The 18,991-nt window shown below is 45.7% G+C and overlaps 1 protein-coding gene across 2 annotated transcripts in view; it reads left to right on the top strand.

The window, feature by feature from the left end:
* Nucleotides 1-17,659: 17,659 nt before the first annotated feature.
* The window catches only part of TAF12 (TATA-box binding protein associated factor 12), a 28,354-nt gene continuing 27,022 nt past the window's right edge, over nucleotides 17,660-18,991 (top strand). The window contains exon 1 of one of the 2 annotated variants that reach the window (XM_082613591.1): nucleotides 17,660-17,789. The gene's annotated coding sequence lies outside the window, so the exon portion shown is untranslated. Of the gene's footprint in view, nucleotides 17,790-18,097; nucleotides 18,117-18,991 lie in introns of those variants that run through there. The other variant, XM_082613592.1, reaches the window with a different exon arrangement.

Here is an 18,991-nt window from a genome sequence, read left to right as displayed (position 1 = left end):
GACTCTCCCTGGAGGATTCCTGAAAGGCTTCACAGAGGAGGGGCCATTTATGCCTGCTCTCAAACAGTGAGTAGGAGTTCATCGAAGGGAAAAGTGGGGAAGAGCATTCCAAAAAGAACACGTACAAAAAAATACAGGGAAATGGGGCTGAAGAGGGAGGCTGGAACCAGATGGTTCTCATAAGGGGTAAGGAGATATCCTACAAGGAGTGGGGACCCAAGGGAGGTTTAAGTCCTCTTCAGCTGTAGTGCTAACACCCAGCCCCAGCCCACAGGACTTACCTGGACCACTGAAGTAATTTTCTAGTACTCAGCAACCCTATCCACCCACCTGCAAATGTTATCCGCCCTAGGCACCCAAAGGGAGTAACCCTTTAAAGAAATAACGTCAAATTATGTGAATTCCCTGTTAAAAACCCTTCAGTAGCTTCCTATTGCACTTACAATAAAATCCAGACCTCTCACTAGGGCCACCACGTGTGATCTCCTTCCTGCCCTCCTCTGCCCCTCACTCACTGTGCTCTGGATCCTCTCTTTGTGCCTGGAACTCTTCTCAGGGCCTTGTCACTGGCTCTTCCCCCTAGCTGGGAAGCTCCTCCCTCAAGTCTTCAGAGCTCACTGTCATCTATCCTTCCTCACAGACCTTCACTGGCTCCCAACCTTAAAGTGGGGTCCCCAGCCACCTTCTTCCCTATCATTGTTGCTCCCAGTTCCACCAGGACACTTGTCAGGTTCATTTGGGGGACTATTCAGGGCACCGTGTCTGAGAGAACTCCCATCCATGTCCTAGTCATTTTCTCTCAACCCCCCAGCTTACCTTCATAGCAATCCCCACAATGTGAAGTCCCCTGGATTATTTATTTATCTATTTTGTGTCAACCTGTAGAGTTTGGTGCACAGCAAATGTTTGTTGATCGAATGAATGAATGATCAGAAAAATTATGAGATACGGACTGGAGAGGAGAAAGACCAGGAAAAGGAAACTATGTGAGGGAGACTAGGATCATCTTGCTAGGATCATCCCCACAAGAGAGAGAGGGGCTCGTGCAGGGCAGAGTTCATGGCTGTGCTCCAGACACAGTTCCAAATTGGAACCAACAGGTCTTAGTGACCAAGCAAATGAGGAGAGTGAGAGAAAGGGACAAGGATGACCCCAAGTGAAGGAACAAAGCAGGAAGAGTTTGTTGGGGATTGAGGTAAAGTAGAAATAATGAGTCCATTTGGACTTGTTGAGTCTGTGGTGTTTGAGGGACATCTAAATGAAGGCATCCAGAGGAAGTTGGATTGACTGGTCTGAGGCAAGAGTCCAGGACTGGATTTTGGGACCTGTCAATGTAGATGGGCCACAGAGGCCAAGAGTGGATGGGTCACCCAGGAAGAGTGTCCAGGGAATGTGGGGCCCAAACCTGGGGAACATTAAGCCTTGAGGAAACTGAAGGAACCAACCTGAAGTGGTAAGAATGCTTAGCTCCCTGGACAGAGAAGAGAAAAGAAGCCCAAGAGCAGGCAGGGCGCTTCCAGAAGGGGATGGATGGCAGGACTTCTCTAGTGGTCCAGTGGGTAAGGCTCCGGGTTCCTAGTGCAGGGGGCCAACGTTTGATCCCTGGTCGGAGAACAAGATCCCACATGTGTGCTGCAACTAAGAAGTCCTCATGCCACAACTAAGAGTCTGCATGCTGCAACTAAGTCCCATGCTGCAACTAAAAGAGCCCACACTCCGCAACTAAAGATCCTGTATGCCACAACTAAGACCTGGAGCAGCCTAAATAAATAAATAAATATTTTTTTTAAAAAAAAGAAGAAGAAGGGCTTCCTTGGTGGCGCAGTGGTTGAGAGTCCGCCTGCCGATGCAGGGGACACGGGTTCGTGCCCCGGTACGGGAAGATCCCACATGCCGCGGAGTGGCTGGGCCCATAAGCCATGGCCGCTGGGCCTGCGCGTCTGGAGCCTATGCTCAGCAACGGGAGAGGCCGCGACGGTGGGAGGCCCGCGTACCGCAAAAAAAAAAAAAAGAAGAAGAAGATGGCACCAACAATGCCAGATAGATCAGGCAAGGAAAAAGGAGAAGTCATTGGACTTAGCAGCTAAGAGGATATTGCAGATCCTTCCAGGGTGGGTCACCTCTGAGGTTAGGGAGGAGGCCAGATTGGAGTGAATCAAATGGTAAGTGGGAGAAGTAGCAGAAACAGTGAGTGGAGAAAATTCTTTAAAATTTTTTGACAAAAAGAAGGAACTAAGACATAAGGCAAAAAGATGATTATTTTAAGAGGCGAAAAAGTCATGTGAAGGCTTTCCTTTTTTATTTTTTCACTTAACTGTTTTTCCTGTACTTACCTGTTCACTGCAAAAATTGTAAAATGAATAAAAGGATGGAGAAGCAGGAAAAAGAACCCCATGTATTTAACATGTGGTATATTTCCTTCCAATCTTTTTTCTATGCATTTTTTTCCTTTAGCTTGAAGAATTGTCTTGAATGTGCAATCCATGTTATTCTTCTTTTCCCCTTAAACACTGTTTCCTAAACATTGAAGAGAATAATTTTTCTTCTCCTCTTCCCACACCCCACCTCACCCTCACCCCACTGCATCCCCCTCCCTCTCCCTTTTTTTTGGCTGGGCTGAGCAGCTTGCAGAGTCTTAGTTCCCTCATGGGGATTGAACCCACACCCTCCCTTGGCAGTGAGAGCATGAGAGTGCAGAGTCCTAACCACTGGACCACCAGGGAATTCCCTTTTCCTTCTTTTCAATATGAGACATACTTGAATGGCCAGTCTGGCTCTATCCTCCCCTCTAGCATTCTTGGGGTCTCTCTGATTTCTGAGCAGACAATTTTGTTTGGGAGATAATTCTGTTCATTTTGGGTGACTAAAAAAGCTGAACAGTGGAAGGGCCAAAAATAACTTTGGGGGTAGCTGGCAGGGTTAGGAGAGGCCCCCGTGTGGGATGTTCAAGGCTTCCAGGCCCCCTTGGGGAGACTGTGGGTATGAACTGAACAAGGCCCACAGTGGCTGCAATCAGTTTGAAAACAGCAGGGAAACTGAGGGACAGTGGTACCCAGATCTGCTGAGAGCTTGCTCTAAGCACATTAGATCTATATAACCTCCCAGGTCCTGTTATTAACCCAGTGTAACGTGAGAGATTAAGAACATTCCCACAGGGCTTCCCTGGTGGCGCAGTGGTTGAGAGTCCTCCTGCCGATGCAGGGGACACGGGTTCGTGCCCCGGTCCGGGAAGATCCCACATGCCGCGGAGAGGCTGGGCCCGTGAGCCATGGCCGCTGGGCCTGCGCATCCGGAGCCTGTGCTCCGCAATGGGAGAGGCCACAACAGTGACAGGCCCGCGTACTGCAAAAAAAAAAAAAAAAAAGAACATTCCTACATTCAGAGAATTCCCTGGCAGTCCAGTGGTTAGGACTCTGTGCTTTCACTGCCGAGGGCCCAGGTTCAATCCCTGGTCAGGAAACTAAGATCCTGTGCAAGCTACGCAGCCAATAAAGAAAAAAACAAAACTTTCCCACATTCATATATCTATTTGTTGGCTGTGTTGTATTTGAACTTAGGCAGTTGCACTCCAGAGCCCATGCTCCTAGTTACCCCACCACTGTGGCCCTTCTATCCCTGGTTGCACATAGAATCACTTGGGGAGATCTTATAAAATACTCATACCAGAGTCCCACCTCAGATAAATTCAAGTGGAATCTGTGAGGCTAGAGCCTGTCCATGAAAATTTTCTAAAATGTCCCTTGCTGACTCTAATGGACAGCCAGGTGGAAGAGCCACAGCTCTGCTGGCTCTTGACTATGTTTATTTCAAGCCAAGTAACAACAACAGCGGCATGAATAACAGCTAAAGCTGACTAAGTTCCAGGCCATTTAATTAATTTATTTATTTTAATTTATTTAACTTATTTTATTTTTGGCTGTGTTGGGTTTTCATTGCTGTGCGCAGGCTTTCTCTAGTTGCAGCAAGCAGGGGCTACTCTTCTTTGTAGTGCGCGGGCTTCTCGCTGTAGAGCACGGGCTCTAGGTGTATGGGCTTCAGTAGTTGTGGCACGCAGCCTCAGTTGTTGTGGCACAGGGGCTTAGTTGCTCCGCAGCATGTAGGATATTCCCGGACCAGGGCTTGAACCTGTGTCCCCTGCACTGGCAGGCGGATTCTTTTTTTTTTTTTTTTTTTTGAGATTTGATTGCAAAGCAATGTTCGTTATTATTATCTTTTTAATATCTTTATTGGAGTATAATTGCTTTACAATGGTGTGTTAGTTTCTGCTGTATAACAAAGTGAGTCAGCTATATGTATACATATATCCCTATATCCCCTCCCTCTTGTGTCTACCTCCCACCCTCCCTATCCCACACCTCTAGGTGGTCACAAATCACCAAGCTGATCTCACTGTGCTACGCGGCTGCTTCCCACTAGCTATCTATTTTACATTTGGTGGTGTATATATGTCCATGCCACTCTCTTACTTCGTCCCAGGCTTACCCTTCCCCCTCCCCGTGTCCTCAAGTCCATTCTCTATGTCTGGCAGGCGGATTCTTTTTTTTTTTTTCGGTACGCGGGCCTCTCACTGTTGTGGCCTCTCCCGTTGCAGAGCACAGGCTCCGGATGCGCAGGCTCAGCGGCCATGGCTCACGGGCCCAGCCTCTCCGCGGCATGTGGGATCTTCCCGGACCGGGGCACGAACCCGTGTCCCCTGCATCGGCAGGCGGACTCTCAACCACTGTGCCACCAGGGAAGGCTGGCAGGCGGATTCTTAACCACCAGCCACCAGGGAAGACCCCCAGGCCATTTTAAACACTTGTTATTAACTTATGGAATCCCCACAAGGTAGGTACTAGCAGTGTCCCCATTTTACGGATAGGAAAACTGAGGTCACATAGTTGGTATGTGGTAGAGCCAGGATCTGAGCTCTTGACCTCAGTCTATGCTATGGCCTAACCATTATGATTTCCTGAGACTAGCTGCTCATAGGATTGAAGGGGAAAGAAATTAACATTGCTTAAGCCCTTTCTCTGTGTCTGCAGTGTGCTAGGAGCTTTTCCATAGATAAAATTCCAGGCAGGGAATTTCCTTTCCAGGTAGGGAGTATTATCCCCATTTCTCAGAAGAGGCAAAACAGGCTCAGTGAAATTAAGTGGCACAGCCTCAGGTTATAAGTCTGAGAAGTTGCAGAGCTGCCACTCCCAATGGATCCTTCCAAATTCCAGGCTCTGTCCACTTATTTGAAGTAACTAAAATAGTCAAATTCATAGAGATAGAAAGTAAAATAGTGGTTACCAGGGGCCGAGGGAAGGGGGGTTGGGGAAGTTAGTGTTTAATGGGAGTTTCAACTGAGGATGATGAAAAAGTTCTAGAAATGGATGGTGGTGATGATTGCACAACAATGTGAATGTACTTAATGCTGCTGAACTGTACACTTAAAAATGGTTAAAATGATAAATTTTATGTTAAGTATGTTTTAACCACAATTTTAAAAATTAAAAATGAATAAAATAAAATAAGATAATTTAAAGAAAATAAGAGACGGTGAAGAGCGAGGTTTTGGGCATGCCTATGATGTCCCTGGCACTGGGCAGGAAGCTGGTCATGAGCTGAGGGAGCTTACACTCTAGTGGGCATAACAGTGCATATGCCAAGCGCCTGGTAGAGAGCATGTACTCATAAGTGTAGCTACTAATAGTCCCTGTCACAGATGGGGAGACTGAGGCCCAGAGAGGGCCTTAACTAAGGTCCTGTAGCCAATGGAGGCAGCTAACTGGGCTCTGTTCTAAAAGGCAGGTGGGTGGTACCAGTTGGAGTATTAATAATAATACCAGCTGGCATTTCTTGAGTGCTTATTACATTCCAGATATGATTCCTAGTCCCTCTGTGAGTGTGGATTATCACATTTACTCTTCCCAACCTCCCTGTGAATGAGGTACCATTATCGTGTTCCTTTTACAGATGAGGAAACTGAGGCCAAGACAGAGACTGATTCATGGTCACAGAGCCAGCAGGACTTGAATCTTATCCTCTCTGGCTCCAAAACCAGCAAGTCAGCCTTTTGCTTTGGTGGTGGTGGAGGACAGTAGGGGTGGGTGGGGCTGGTGTGCGGAGGAGGTGATTCACTTGACTGTATCTGGATTCATCCCAGATTTTTTTTTTTTTGCACCCACGGGTGGAACTTCCTCCTTTCCAGATTCAGTCCCCATCTATTAGTGGCTTCTGGCTTCCGAGAATGTGATACAGAGGGTGGGGTGAGCTGTGAGGGGTGGGGCGGTAGACACAAAAGTGCAGGCAGTTTTTAGTAAACACAGATTTTTGAGTGCTCTCTATGTACCAGGCAATGTTCCAGGGGCTGGGAGTCCCGTGTGAATAAAATAGATTTTGTCTCTGTTCTCATAGAAATTCTATTGCAGAGTGTATACATTGGGAGGGTGGGTAGAAAGAGAGGGGAAGTGGGGGAGAGAGGAGGGGAGTGGATGTAGACAAGGACAGGATATGCCAGGTGTCTGTAAGGGCTATAAAGGAGATGCAAGAGAGACAGTGACTGGGGAGGGGACCTAACTAGACACAGTGAGAACAGGAAAGGCCTGGCTCAGGAGCTAAGGCATGGAGGATGAGAAGGAGCCAGCTGAAGATCTGGAAGCAGAACATTCCAGGATTCTATGGGGAAACAGCACAGGCAAAGGCTGTGAAATCCATGTGTTGGAGGAACTTGGAGAAGGCCAGTCAGGCTGGAGCAGAGTGACAGAAAGAAAAGGAGTAAAAAGAAGATCCCAGTGCCAGCTCATACAGGGTCTTGTAGACCACGATGAGGAGCACAAGGTTAATTCTAAGGGAAAGGAAGGCCATTGGAGGAGTTAAGAATGAAGATGAGGGCTTCCCTGGTGGTGCAGCAGTTAAGAATCTGCCTGCCAATGAAGGGGACATGGGTTCGAACCCTGGTTCAGGAAGATTCCCACATGCCTTGGAGCAACTAAGCCCATGCGCCACAACTACTGAGCCTGAGCTCTAGACCCTGCGAGCCACAACTACTGAGCCCACGTGCCACACCTACTGAAGCCCGCTCGCCTAGAGCCCATGCTCCGCAACAAGAGAAGCCACCGCAGTGAGAAGCCCGCGCACCGCAATGAAGAGTAACCCCCGCTCGCCGCAACTAGAGAAAGCCCACGCAGCAACAAAGACCCAACGCAGCCAAAGATAAAAATAAAATAAATAAATAAATAAAGAATGAAGACGAGAAGGCATCATGACAGGGGACTTCCCCGGTGGTCCAGTGGGTAAGAGTCTGCGCTCCCAATGCAGGGGGCCAGGGTTCGATCCCTGGTCGGGGAACTAGATCCCGCATGCATGCTGCAACTAGGAGTCTGAATGCCACAACTAAGAAAGCCCACATGCTGCAACTAAAAGACCCCGCATGCTGCAACGAAGATCCCGCATGCCGCAACTAAGACCTGGCGCAGCCAAAATAAATAAATATTAAAAAAAAAAAAAAAAGAAGAAGGCAGCATGACAGAAAGTCAAAAGGCCAAGTAGGAGGTTCTGGCTGTAATATAACAGAACAGGTGATGACGGTGGGGATTCAGGAGGTGGTCTTAGAGGGGTCTTTTGGAGGTGGCTAAGTGATGGAGGTGCCATTCACTGAGGTGGAGGAAACGAGGGGAAGCAGGTTTGATGGGGGGATGGGAATCTAAGGGGAAGTAGGGATAAACATTATGAATTCAGTTGTGGACATGTTGAAATTGCAGAGTTAGTAGCTGGCCAGGCAGCTAGAGACAGTGTTCCGGGCTGGAAGTAGATACCTGGGAAGAGAGACCAGAGGCTGCCCACTCTGGGGACCCATAGGCCATACCTCTTCACAGATGGATAATGTAGAGTCCAGAGGATGCCTGAAGTTTTTGTTGTTGTTGTTTTATTTGTTTTTGGTTTTGTTTTTAATTGGTTATCAACATTTACAACTCCAGAGATATCAAACAAAAGGATTTCTGCCTCCTCTTCCAAATTGGCTGTTCTGGTCACACTGGGCCCTGGGCCCACGTACTGGGAAGGCCACAGCATGCTGGTAGGGGAGCCCACTGCTCCTCCAGATCAGGCATGAATTCTTCAGTTGGTCCCACCACAGCAGGCCTGCTGCAGATTCCACTCAAGGCCTGGTCCTGGCAGCCCTAGAGTTTCATCCTCTGCCATGGGCAGGAGGTGACACCATAGAAGAGGAAAAAGTTGGTCTGGGACAGAAAAAATAATTTCTCCCATTCTGTAGTGGTTATTGTTAGCAGTTATTGATACACAAAAGTTGTAAATTCTGATGAAGTCCAGTTTACTTATGTTTTCTTTTGTCGCCTGTGCTTTTGGTGTCTTATTTAAGAAATCATAATGAAACCCAATGTCATAAAACTTTTCCCCTGTTTTCTTCTAAGCACCTTATAGTTTTAGCTCTTAAGTTTAGATCTTTGATCTGAGTTATTTATTTATTATTATTATTATTTTAAATTTTATTTATTTATTTATTTATTTATGGCTGTGTTGGCTCTTCGTTTCTGTGCCAAGGCTTTCTGTAGTTGCGGCAAGCGGGGGCCACTCCTCATCGCGGTGCGCGGGCCTCTCACTATCGCGGCCTCTCTTGTTGCGGAGCACAGGCTCCAGACGCGCAGGCTCAGTAATTGTGGCTCACGGGGCTAGTTGCTCCGCGGCATGTGGGATCTTCCCAGACCAAGGCTCGAACCTGTGTCCCCTGCATTGGCAGGCAGACTCTCAACCACTGCGCCACCAGGGAAGCCCTGAGTTATTTTTTGTATGTGGTTTAAGGTAAAATTTCAACTTCATTCTTTTGCATGTGGATATCCAGTTTTCCCAACATTATTTGCTGAAAAAACTGTCCTTTCCCCATTGAATGGTCTTGGCACTTTTATCAAAAATCATTTGATGCCACAATTTATTTCTGGACTCTCTATTGTATTCCATTGGTCTATGTGTCTGTTTTTATACCAATACCACAAAATTTTTACTTAGTTTGCTTTGTAGTAAGTTTTGAAATCGGGAAGTTTAGTCCTCCAACTTTGTTCTTTTTTAAGAGTGTTTTGGGTATTCAGGGTCCCTTGAGAATCCAAATGAATTTTAGGATAGGTTTTTCTAAATATTTCTGTAAAAAATGTCATTGGGATTTTTATAGGGATTGCATTGAATCCACAGTTTGTCTTGGCTAGTACTGGCATCTTAACAAGATTAAGTCTTTCAACCTGTGAACATGGAATGTCTTTCCATTTGTTTCTGCCTTCTTGAATTTCTTTCAGCAATGTTTTGTAGTTTTTTTTTTTTTTTTTTTTTTTTTTTTTTCTTTTTGCGGTATGCGGGCCTCTCACTGTTGTGGCCTCTCCCGTTGAGGAGCACAGGCTCCGGACGCGCAGGCCCAGCGGCCATGGCTCACGGGCCCAGCCGCTCCGCGGCATATGGGATCCTCCCAGACCGGGGCACGAACCCGCATCCCCTGCATCGGCAGGCGGACTCTCAACCACTGCGCCACCAGGGAGGCCCTGTTTTGTAGTTTTAATGTACAAGTTACACTCCTCCTTGGCTACATTTCACCTCCTTGGTTAAATTTATTCCTAAGTATTTTATTCTTTTTGATATTATTGTAAATGGAATTATTTTCTTAATTTCCTTTTCAGTTAGTGTATAGACTACAATTTTTGTGTGACCTTTATTTCTTATCAGTGGTCGCTGATCCCAACATCCGAGATATGGACCGATAGGGGATCTCAGGAACCAGATTTGGTTGATTTCAAGAGAGGAGCCATGCTGGCATCTGCCCATCTGAAGGATGGAAACTTCCTCTCTTCTGACAAATTGACACCCTCTTCCCCTCCATCCTTCAAAATACCAAAGCTTCATAGCTTCTCAAAATCCATCTCCCTGAACCACCTCCCCTTCCCCCACCCGCCTGCAGTAAATCTATCCAGTTGGGAGTCTCTGATATTATTTGAAGTAATTCTATTTTAATTTCAGAAGGGTCTGCTACTTTCTTGAAGTGGTGAAATCTTCATTACCTGTAAAATGAGAAGACTGTTTTGTCCTACATAGGAGAGTACAGTCAACTCTCTAGAATGGACAGAAACACACTATCTTGTTTACTCCTATATCCTAAGACATAGTAGGTGCTTAGTAAATAGTGGCCAATGTAATTGTATATACACAAGAACTTCATGGATTGTGAAATGCTCTACAAATATGTATTGAATGTCTATTATGTGCCAGGTACTACACCAGAAACCATGGACACAAGTGGTCTATAAGACATAAATAAGTTTCCTGCCCTCACATACGTGACATCTGGCTGGGGAATATAGATATTTGCAACTAATACATTGATAACAATCATGATAATGTTCTTCAGAGAAGTATATGGTGCTATGAAAGAGTGTAATAGAGTGTAGGGGAGCTAACCTAGTGAGGGTTGGGGGGGCAAGGAGGCCCTCTCTGAGGAAGTGACATTTGAACTGACATATGAAGAATGAGGAGGAGTTAGCCACTTTGGGAGAAGGGGAGAGGAAGACAGGCTGTTGAGAAAGAGTATTTCCAGATGGAGGAGAGAAATTTCTGGAGGCCCTGAGTTGAGGAGAGTAGTGGCTTCGGAGAAACCGAAAGAAGACCAGTGTGGCTTGAGCCCTGAGAACAAAGAAGGTGGTGGGCCACTCAAAATTTACAGGATGTTAACCCAAGCTAGTTAGGTGCCATTAAAGGGTTTTAATGAGTGAGTGAAAAGTTTTCAGCTAACACACAGAAGCTCAAAATACAAGAAATCTACTGAAGTCAAGTTTCTTAGGGACTTCCCTCATGGTGCAGTGGTTCAGAATCCGCCTGCCAACGCAGGGGACACTGGTTCGAGCCCTGGTCTGGGAAGATCCCACATGCCACGGAGCAACTAAGCCTATGCGCCACAACTACTGAGCCCATGTACCACAACTACTGAAGCTCACACACCCTAGAGTCCGTGCTCCGCAACGACAAGTCACCGCAATGAGAAGCCCGATAACTGCAAGGAAGAGTAGCCCCTGCTCGCCGCAACTAGAGAAAGCCCGTGCGCAGCAACGAAGACCAAACACAGCCAAAAATAAATAATTTATTTTTTTTAAAGTTTCTAAAAAAAAAAAAAGTTTCTAAAGTAGGGAGCTTATTCCATAAACTGATTATATATTCTCAGGCTCCTAGCTGAGTGAACTTTTCTCCTTTTAGCCCTTGATTTTTTTTACAGCTTTATTAAAATATAATTTACATATCAAAACATCCATTTTAAGTGTACAATTCAATGATTTTAGTAAACTTATAGAGTTGTGCAACATAATTTACTTTTAGAACATTTCCTTCACCCCAAAAAGATCCCTTATGCCCACTTATAGTCAGTCCCTGCTCTCAACTCCAGTCGCAGGCAATCTCTAACCTACTTCCTGTCTCTATAGATTTGCCTCTTCTGAACATCTTGTGTAAAAGGAATCATATAATATATATGGTTTTCTGTGACTGGCTTCTTTGTGAGTCTGATTTTATTTTTCATCATTTGTATTCCAGTGACTATGTGTCCTCATTATTTAATCTTTTCGTGTACTCCATATTTTCTTAGAAAACTGGAAAATATGGATAAGTAAAACAAAAAAAGCTTCTTTCCTACTAAATCTTCCTTCTCTAACAGATGCCACTCTAGTTGACATCCTCCTTGGGTATTCTGTGCTGTGAGAGCAAAGGATTCCTATCAGAAGACCTGAGCTCACCTCTTGACTGCTACTTTCTAGCTCTGTGATCTGGGCCTCTCAGAGCTTCTGTTTTCTCATTTGTTAAGTGAGCAAAATAATACAGCCAGCCCTCTGTATCCCCAGGTTTTGCATCCACAGATTCAACCAACCATGGATTAAAAAAAAAAAAAAATCCAGAAAGTTCCAAAATTCCAAAAAGCAAAATTTGAATCTGCCACCTCCCTGCAACTATTTTACATAGCATTTACATTGTATTAGGTATTATAAGTAATCTAGAGATGATTTAAAATATAACTGGAAGATGTGCATAGGTTACATGCAAACACTAGGCCGTTTTTTGTTTTGTTTTGCTTTTGGCTGCATTGGGTCTTTCTTACTGTGTGCGGGCTTTTCTCTAGTTGCAGCGAGCGGTGGCTACTCTTCGTTGTGGTGTGCAGGATTCTCATTGAGGTGGCTTCTCTTGTGGCTGAGCACAGGCTGGGCGCGCGGGCTCAGTAGTTGTGGCTCGCAGGCTCTAGAGTGCAGGCTCAGTAGTTGCAGCACACGGGCTTACTTGCTCTGTGGCAATGTGGGATCTTCCTGGACCAGGGCTCGAACCCGTGTCCCCAGCATTGGCAGGCGGATTATTAACCACTGCGCCATGAGAGAAGTCCCTAGGCCGTTTTGTTTTTGTTTTTTTTTTCCTAGGCCGTTTTATATAAAGCACTTTAATATGCGCGGATTTTGGTATCCAACTGCGGATCCTGGAACCACCTTCCCCATCCTGCACGGATATGGAGGGACCACTGTATACCTGAATACACGATACATTTGTTAGAATTAACGAATCCTTGTAGCTAAATCTTTCTCTTTTCTTTTCTGCCCCACTGGGCGGCAGGATCTTAGTTTCCCGGCCAGGGATCTAACCTGCACCCCCTGCAGTGGCAGCGATCCGTCATAACCCTTGAACTCTGGGGGAATTCCCTAAATCTCCTATTAAACATAATCTTACATTTGAGAGAACGTTTTCTTGAGACACGATTTTATTTGAAGGTTTTAGATTTTTATGTCTCTTGCCCAATTGCTCTCCAGAAAGGTTGTTGCTATCAGCAGTACGAAAGCGCTACTTCACTGGTGTTTCAAAGTATTGCCTCTACGTTTTTAAACGACAAAAGCTGTATGAAAGAACATCAACACAGCGTTACAAAGCGATACGTACATCTGGTAAAAAAAAGGGGGGGGCTATTTTTTTTTTCATACAGCAGGTTCTTATTAGTTACCTGTTTCATACATATTACTGTTTATGTATACACGTCTACCAATTTCTCAACGGGAGAAATTTTTACAAAGTATGTTTTGCATGGTGATTCCATCGCTTTTGCAGACAAGCAACTGCAAAGAGTACGAAAAGTGTTTTTCACGCTATATAGCAGCGCACTCACGAACAAAATACTATTTTCGTTGCTTACGTCCGTAACGTCTGTTAGGAGAAAAGTACGTGCTTCTGGTATTAAAAAAAAAAAAAAAAAATCAACTGCTTACTTGTGAAAGCAGTCTTCACAAACAATTCACAACCCCGACACCTCACCTAGATTTCTGAAAACTAAACATTATACACAGCATAAAAAAAATTTATCACGAGGTTCTGGTTTTTTTTTTTTTTTTACAAATTTCTTACTTCTTTAGTTTTGGCTGCTTTGGGTCTTCGTTGCTGCGCGCGAACTTGCTCTAGTTGTGAAGAGCCGGGGCTACGTTCTGTTGCGGTACGCGGGGGTCTCGCTGCGCTGACTTCAGCTGCTGCAAGAGCACAGGCTCTAGGTGCATGAGCTTCAGTAATTGCGGCACATGGGGTCACCAGCGTATGGGCTTACTACTCCATAACATATGAGATTTCTCGGACCAGAGCTCGAACCCATGTTTACTATAGCGGCAAACAGGATTTTTTTTTTTTTTTTTTTTTTTTTTTGCGGTATGTGGTTCTTTCCCTGTTGTGGTCTCTCCCGGTGCGGGGCACAGGCCCCGGACGCGTAGACTCAGCGGCCATGGCTTACGGGCCCAGCCGCTCCGCGGCATGTGGGAATCTTCCCGGACTGGTGGACGAACCCCCGCCCCCTACATCGACAGACGGACTCTAAACCACTGAGCTACCAGAGAAGCCCAAGGCAACGGGATTTTTGAAGACTGTACTACTGAAGAATCAACGAATCATGGAGTAATCGGAACTAACGCCTACTTATCGATTTCCAAGGACCCATAACTCCCCTGTTTACCGAATAAACATTAATATTACCGTCTCAGCTAGTGAAAACGAAGTACTCTGTTTTTTTACACTGGAAAAGTGGGGCGCCAGGACCAACGATCACCAGCTGCCCAGTTTTCAAAAAATTATGCTTCCGAAATCTCTTGATGTCGATTCCGCACGAAGAACAAACGAGTTGCCCCACGTGTGTCACTCACGACAGAAGCCCTTTTTACCGTACCACCAATAACAGCACGGTGGCAGTGTCGGCAAATCTCTTTTTTGATAAAGGTGAAAACAAAGTCGATGCAATTTTCTACTCAGAGTTCCCGAAGTTGAGGATGTAACTGCAGGAACTTCTGAGCCGGAGAGAAGGTTTCATAAGGAGACGTGTCGTTTATTTTTGGATTTTCATTTAAAAGTAAAAGCTGAGACTTGAGTTATATGCAAATATGCGCAGTGCTTGCTGGGAAGGTGCCGGCGGGTGCAGAGGGAGGGGCGGGGAGGAGGGGTTTGTGGGAGGGAACCGTGACAACTTACTGCTGGTCTGGGGCTCTGCAAGACCTGCTTCCCCGCAGCTGTGGGTACCTATCTGGGGAAGGCACAAATCCCATCCTGTTAAAATTAAAAATGCACAAACTTGTGCCACTCCTAGCCGTCCACCCTGAAGCTGCCCCAGCACGTGAGCACTGGAGGCACCGGATCCCTGTAAGAGCAAAAAACTGGGAGCTAATTAATCTTCACCTACACAACAACGAAAGAGCAGAATGTGGTGGGTTCATAAAGTGGAATGCCATCTGCTGTACTTCCAAGGAGTGAATTAGACATCAAAAAAATTGACTGATAAAAGTTGCAGAATAAGGTACAGCATGACACCATTAACGGAAACAAAGTGATACTGCGCTTTATCAACAGGTATAAAAAAATTCAATGAAAAAGGTGTTGAATACGGTACCGCATGATACCGTAATAAAGAGCATACGTGTGCACACAAAACCCAGTGCTTTATTTTCAATGGCTACCTGTTTGTATTATTAACACATATCAATTACCTCTGGAAAGGAGGGAGAGAGGGAATCTGGATGAGGGCAAAGACACACAAAACTTTAGATTTACCTGTAATGTTCTCATTTTTTAAAAGCATAGATTATTTTATTATTGTGCATTTTATTACTTGTGCAATTAAAATTATTTTAAAAATATAGTCCGTGCTTTCTATATTTTCTCTATTTCATTTCTTAAAGTCAGGTTTCTTGAGGTATAACTTATATACAGTAAATTCACCTTTTTTTTTTTTTTTTTTTTTTTGGCTTTATTGGGTCTTCGCGGGGTTTCTCCAGTTGCAGTGAGCAGGGGCTACTCTTCCTTGCGGTGCGCAGGCTTCTCATTGTGGTGGTTTCTCTTCTCGCGGAGCACGGGCTCTAGGCACACGGGCTTCAGGAGTTGTGGCACGTGGGCTCAGTAGTTGTGGCTCACAGGCTCTAGAGTGCAGACTCAGTAGTTGTGGAGCACGGGCTTAGCTGCTCCGCGGCATGTGGGATCTTCCCAGAGCAGGGCTGGAACCCGTGTCCCCTGCATTGGTAGGCGGATTCTTAACCACGGAGCCACCAGGGAAGCCCGTAAGTTCACCTTTTTTTTATCATACAGTTCTGTGAGTTTTAACAAACTTGAACAGACATGTATCTGTTACCACAGTCAATCAAAACATTTCTATCACCCCAAAAAGTTCCTTTGTTCCCTTTTCTAGTCAACTCCTCCCCCCATTCCCAATCCTGGCAACCTCTTTTCTGGCCCTGTAGTTTTGCCTTTTCCAGAAAGGCATAAAAATGGAATCATTCATGTATACTTCATTTTTAATATTAAAAACTATGTGCTATTGTAAAGAAATTGATACAGTACACAAATGTGAGAATGCTTTTCCCAAACTACTATTAACAGTTTTGTGTTTATCTTGCCTCCCACCTGTAGTGGTGCACTGTGGAAAACGCTATGGAGGTTTCTCAAAAAACTAAAAACAGAACTATCATACGAGCCAGCAATTCCATCCCTCGGTATACATCTGAAAAAAACAAGAATAATGTGAAAATATACATGCGCCACAATGTTCATAGCAGCATTATTTACAATTGCCAACATATGGAAGCAACTTAAGTGTCCACCAACAGATGAATGGATAAAAAAGATATATATTTATATATAAAAGAATGAAATTTTGCCATTTGCAGCAACATGGATGAACTTGGAGGGCATTATGCTAAGTGAAATAAGTCAGACAAAGACAAATACTGTATGATGTCACTTATATGGGGAATCTAAAAACTACAACAAACTAGTGAATATAATGAAAAAGCAGATTCACAGATTTAGAGAAGTAGTGGTTACCAGTGGGGACGGGGGAGGGGCAATTTAGGGGTGGGGAAGTGGGACATACAAACTGTTGGCTGTAAGAGATAGGCTACAAGGATGTATTGTACAACATGGGAAATACATAGCCAATATTTTGTAATAACTGTAAATGGAGTGTAACTAAAAAATTGTATAAAAAATAAAAGCAAAAGAAGTAAACTGGGTCTTAAAAAGATGGAGTGCAAGTATGCCAGACCCTTAGGATAATGAAGAGAGCAGTGGCAGAGAAATAAGACTAGGAAGATAACTTGGAGCCTAGTGGTGAAGGGGCCTGGAATCTGTGAATTTAGATCTGTGGCAGGGTTAAGAGTGCATTGGGAATTTGGTGGGATGAGGATGGCAGGATATAAAGACAGGGAGAGCAAGTTGCTACACCAATCCAGGTAGGAGGCAGCTTTTCCTGCTGACACCGCTGCTCACTCTAAGCTGTCCCAGCCCTTTGTACATTCCTTTATGTCTGTGGGTTCTTGGGTTCTTGTCCATCTTAGTGTGAGGACCCGGGCTCCAGAAGGGACTCAGGCTGGAATCCGGTCTTCTTTACAACCCTAGCATCTAGCACAGGGTAAACAGCTGTTCTCACCATTGACAGTCAGCCGAAAGCATCAGTTTAATGGTCAGAGTGAGAATTCTGAGTTCAAGTTGAGAGTTTGCACTTATTAGTTAGAACTTGCTTAATCTCTCACAGGTTTCATTTATTTATTTATTTATTTACTGACTGTGCCGCGCGGAATGCAGGATCTGAATTCCCCGACCAGGGATTGAACCCGCGCCCCCTGAAGTGGAAGCGCGGAGTCTTAACCACTGGACGACCACGGAAGTCCCTCTCACAGGTTTCCTTTAAATCATTAAATGACTGACTTATCGGAGGTAAGGTGTATTGAAAACTTCCTGGTAGACAGCAATTGCTCAATTGTTATTATTAACTGCCAAATCACAACCACAACCGGTCTCTCTTGTCCCCAGGTTTTTCCTGTTGGGGTCTAATAGGATATCTATGGAATGTTGGTCCCAGAAGATATTACCGTCCTCATATCACGACAAAGACACTAACCAAAAATGGCGACCTCTAGGCCATCAGAGGGCGTGTTACCGGTCATGCTAGCAATATACACAACAGGCTATTTTGGGGAGGAATAGCTAGCGCAGGGTTCGTAACACCGGGTAGAAGGCGCAGAGCTTGCTCACACTATCAAGCAGGAAAAAGCCCAACTGCCAGAGCTGGCCGCAGCGCTGGACCTCGACCACGTGTCGGAGGGCAGTCCGCGCCTGTGCAAGCCAGGCGCGCGCCCGCCGGCCGGAAGAGCCGCGCGTTTCCGGGTTGGAGGCGGGGAGCGGTGCCGGAAGTACTCGGGGAGGGCCGAGCAGTCGGACCGGCTGCTGAGACGAGCGCTTCACTGGGGCAGTCTCCGCATATCATGGGGAGATAGACGCTGCTGCCTGTGAGTCTTGGGCCCTGGCAGTTAAGGAAGAAGAGTGGGAGGAGGGAGTCAGGACCCAGACCCACAGTGGTCAGTGTTTCAAGAGCCAGGTTGTGGAGGAGACGGGGCTGTTAGGAATCGGGCTCTTGGGACGGGACTGAGGGGCTCGGGGCTCGGAGAAGACGCGGCTGTGGGGACCTGGGCTCCAGGCGGGACTTAGGGAAAGGGGACGGAGTTAGCCGGCACCCGAGGGAAAGTGGGCTGAGAGGGACAGGACTGTGAGGACCCATGCTCCGAAGAGGAGAGGGTCGGAAGAGAACGGGGCGTGAAGCCACGGGCTCCTGAGAGGTAAAAGCGGAGCCGTGAGGACTTGGGCTGCTAAGCGGTGGGAGCGGGACAGTGAAGACACAGGTTTCTAAGGATTCAGGAACAGGGCGGCGAAGACTTAGGTTCCTGAGAGGCAGGAGAGTAAGAGAACACTTGGATTTGGGAAGAACAGGAGCGGGCAGTGAAGACGGGCTTCTGTGGGGACGGGATCGGGGCTTGGAGACTCCGAAGTACCTGAGGGAACAGGGCTGTGAAGACACTAGCTCCTAAAAGCGGAGAGTATAAGGGGCCACGGATGTGAGGAGATCAGCCTCCAAGGGAAAGGGAGAGAGTTCGGAAAAAATATAGTGATCCTTTTTTTTTTTTTTTTTTCTCATATTGGTTGAACCGAGAGTGGTAAAGGATGTATTCAGGGAAAGATGACTCTTTCGCGCTGCCTACTTGGCTTTTGGCAGGCTTATCTTGTGTCGGATACAATCTAGGAAGCCCACTTGCAAGCATCTTCGTTTTCTGCTTCGTTCTGGCGAAGCACTGCTGTAAAGTTGAAGCAGTTTGAACTCAGCTATATACTTGATAAGTGCTTTAAATCCCATTCCACCCAACTCTGAGCACAGATCTCTGCATCTCAAAAAAAGAGGATGGCAGAGATGGAAGGACCCGGAAAGATAATCTTTTTTAAACTCGTATTTTACATATAAGGAGGCTAAAGTCCAAAGAAGGTTTAGGATTACAGTGAGGCAATGATTGATTAGATCATGATTTTGATACAGTACCCTGCTCTGCATAGCAGATAGGAGATGCTTGGTTAATATTCCTTGAAAACATGCTTCTAGAATCTTTGCTCTAACTTCAAACTCAAGAGGGAAGTTTTTACAAATTCTAGTATTTTATTTTGG

The sequence above is a fragment of the Mesoplodon mirus genome, assembly GCF_964341445.2.
Source record: "Mesoplodon mirus genome assembly, chromosome: 3".
Lineage (NCBI taxonomy): Eukaryota > Metazoa > Chordata > Mammalia > Artiodactyla > Ziphiidae > Mesoplodon > Mesoplodon mirus.
The sequence above is the reverse complement of the archived record's forward strand: the minus strand, read 5'-3'. Positions and strand labels throughout refer to the sequence as shown.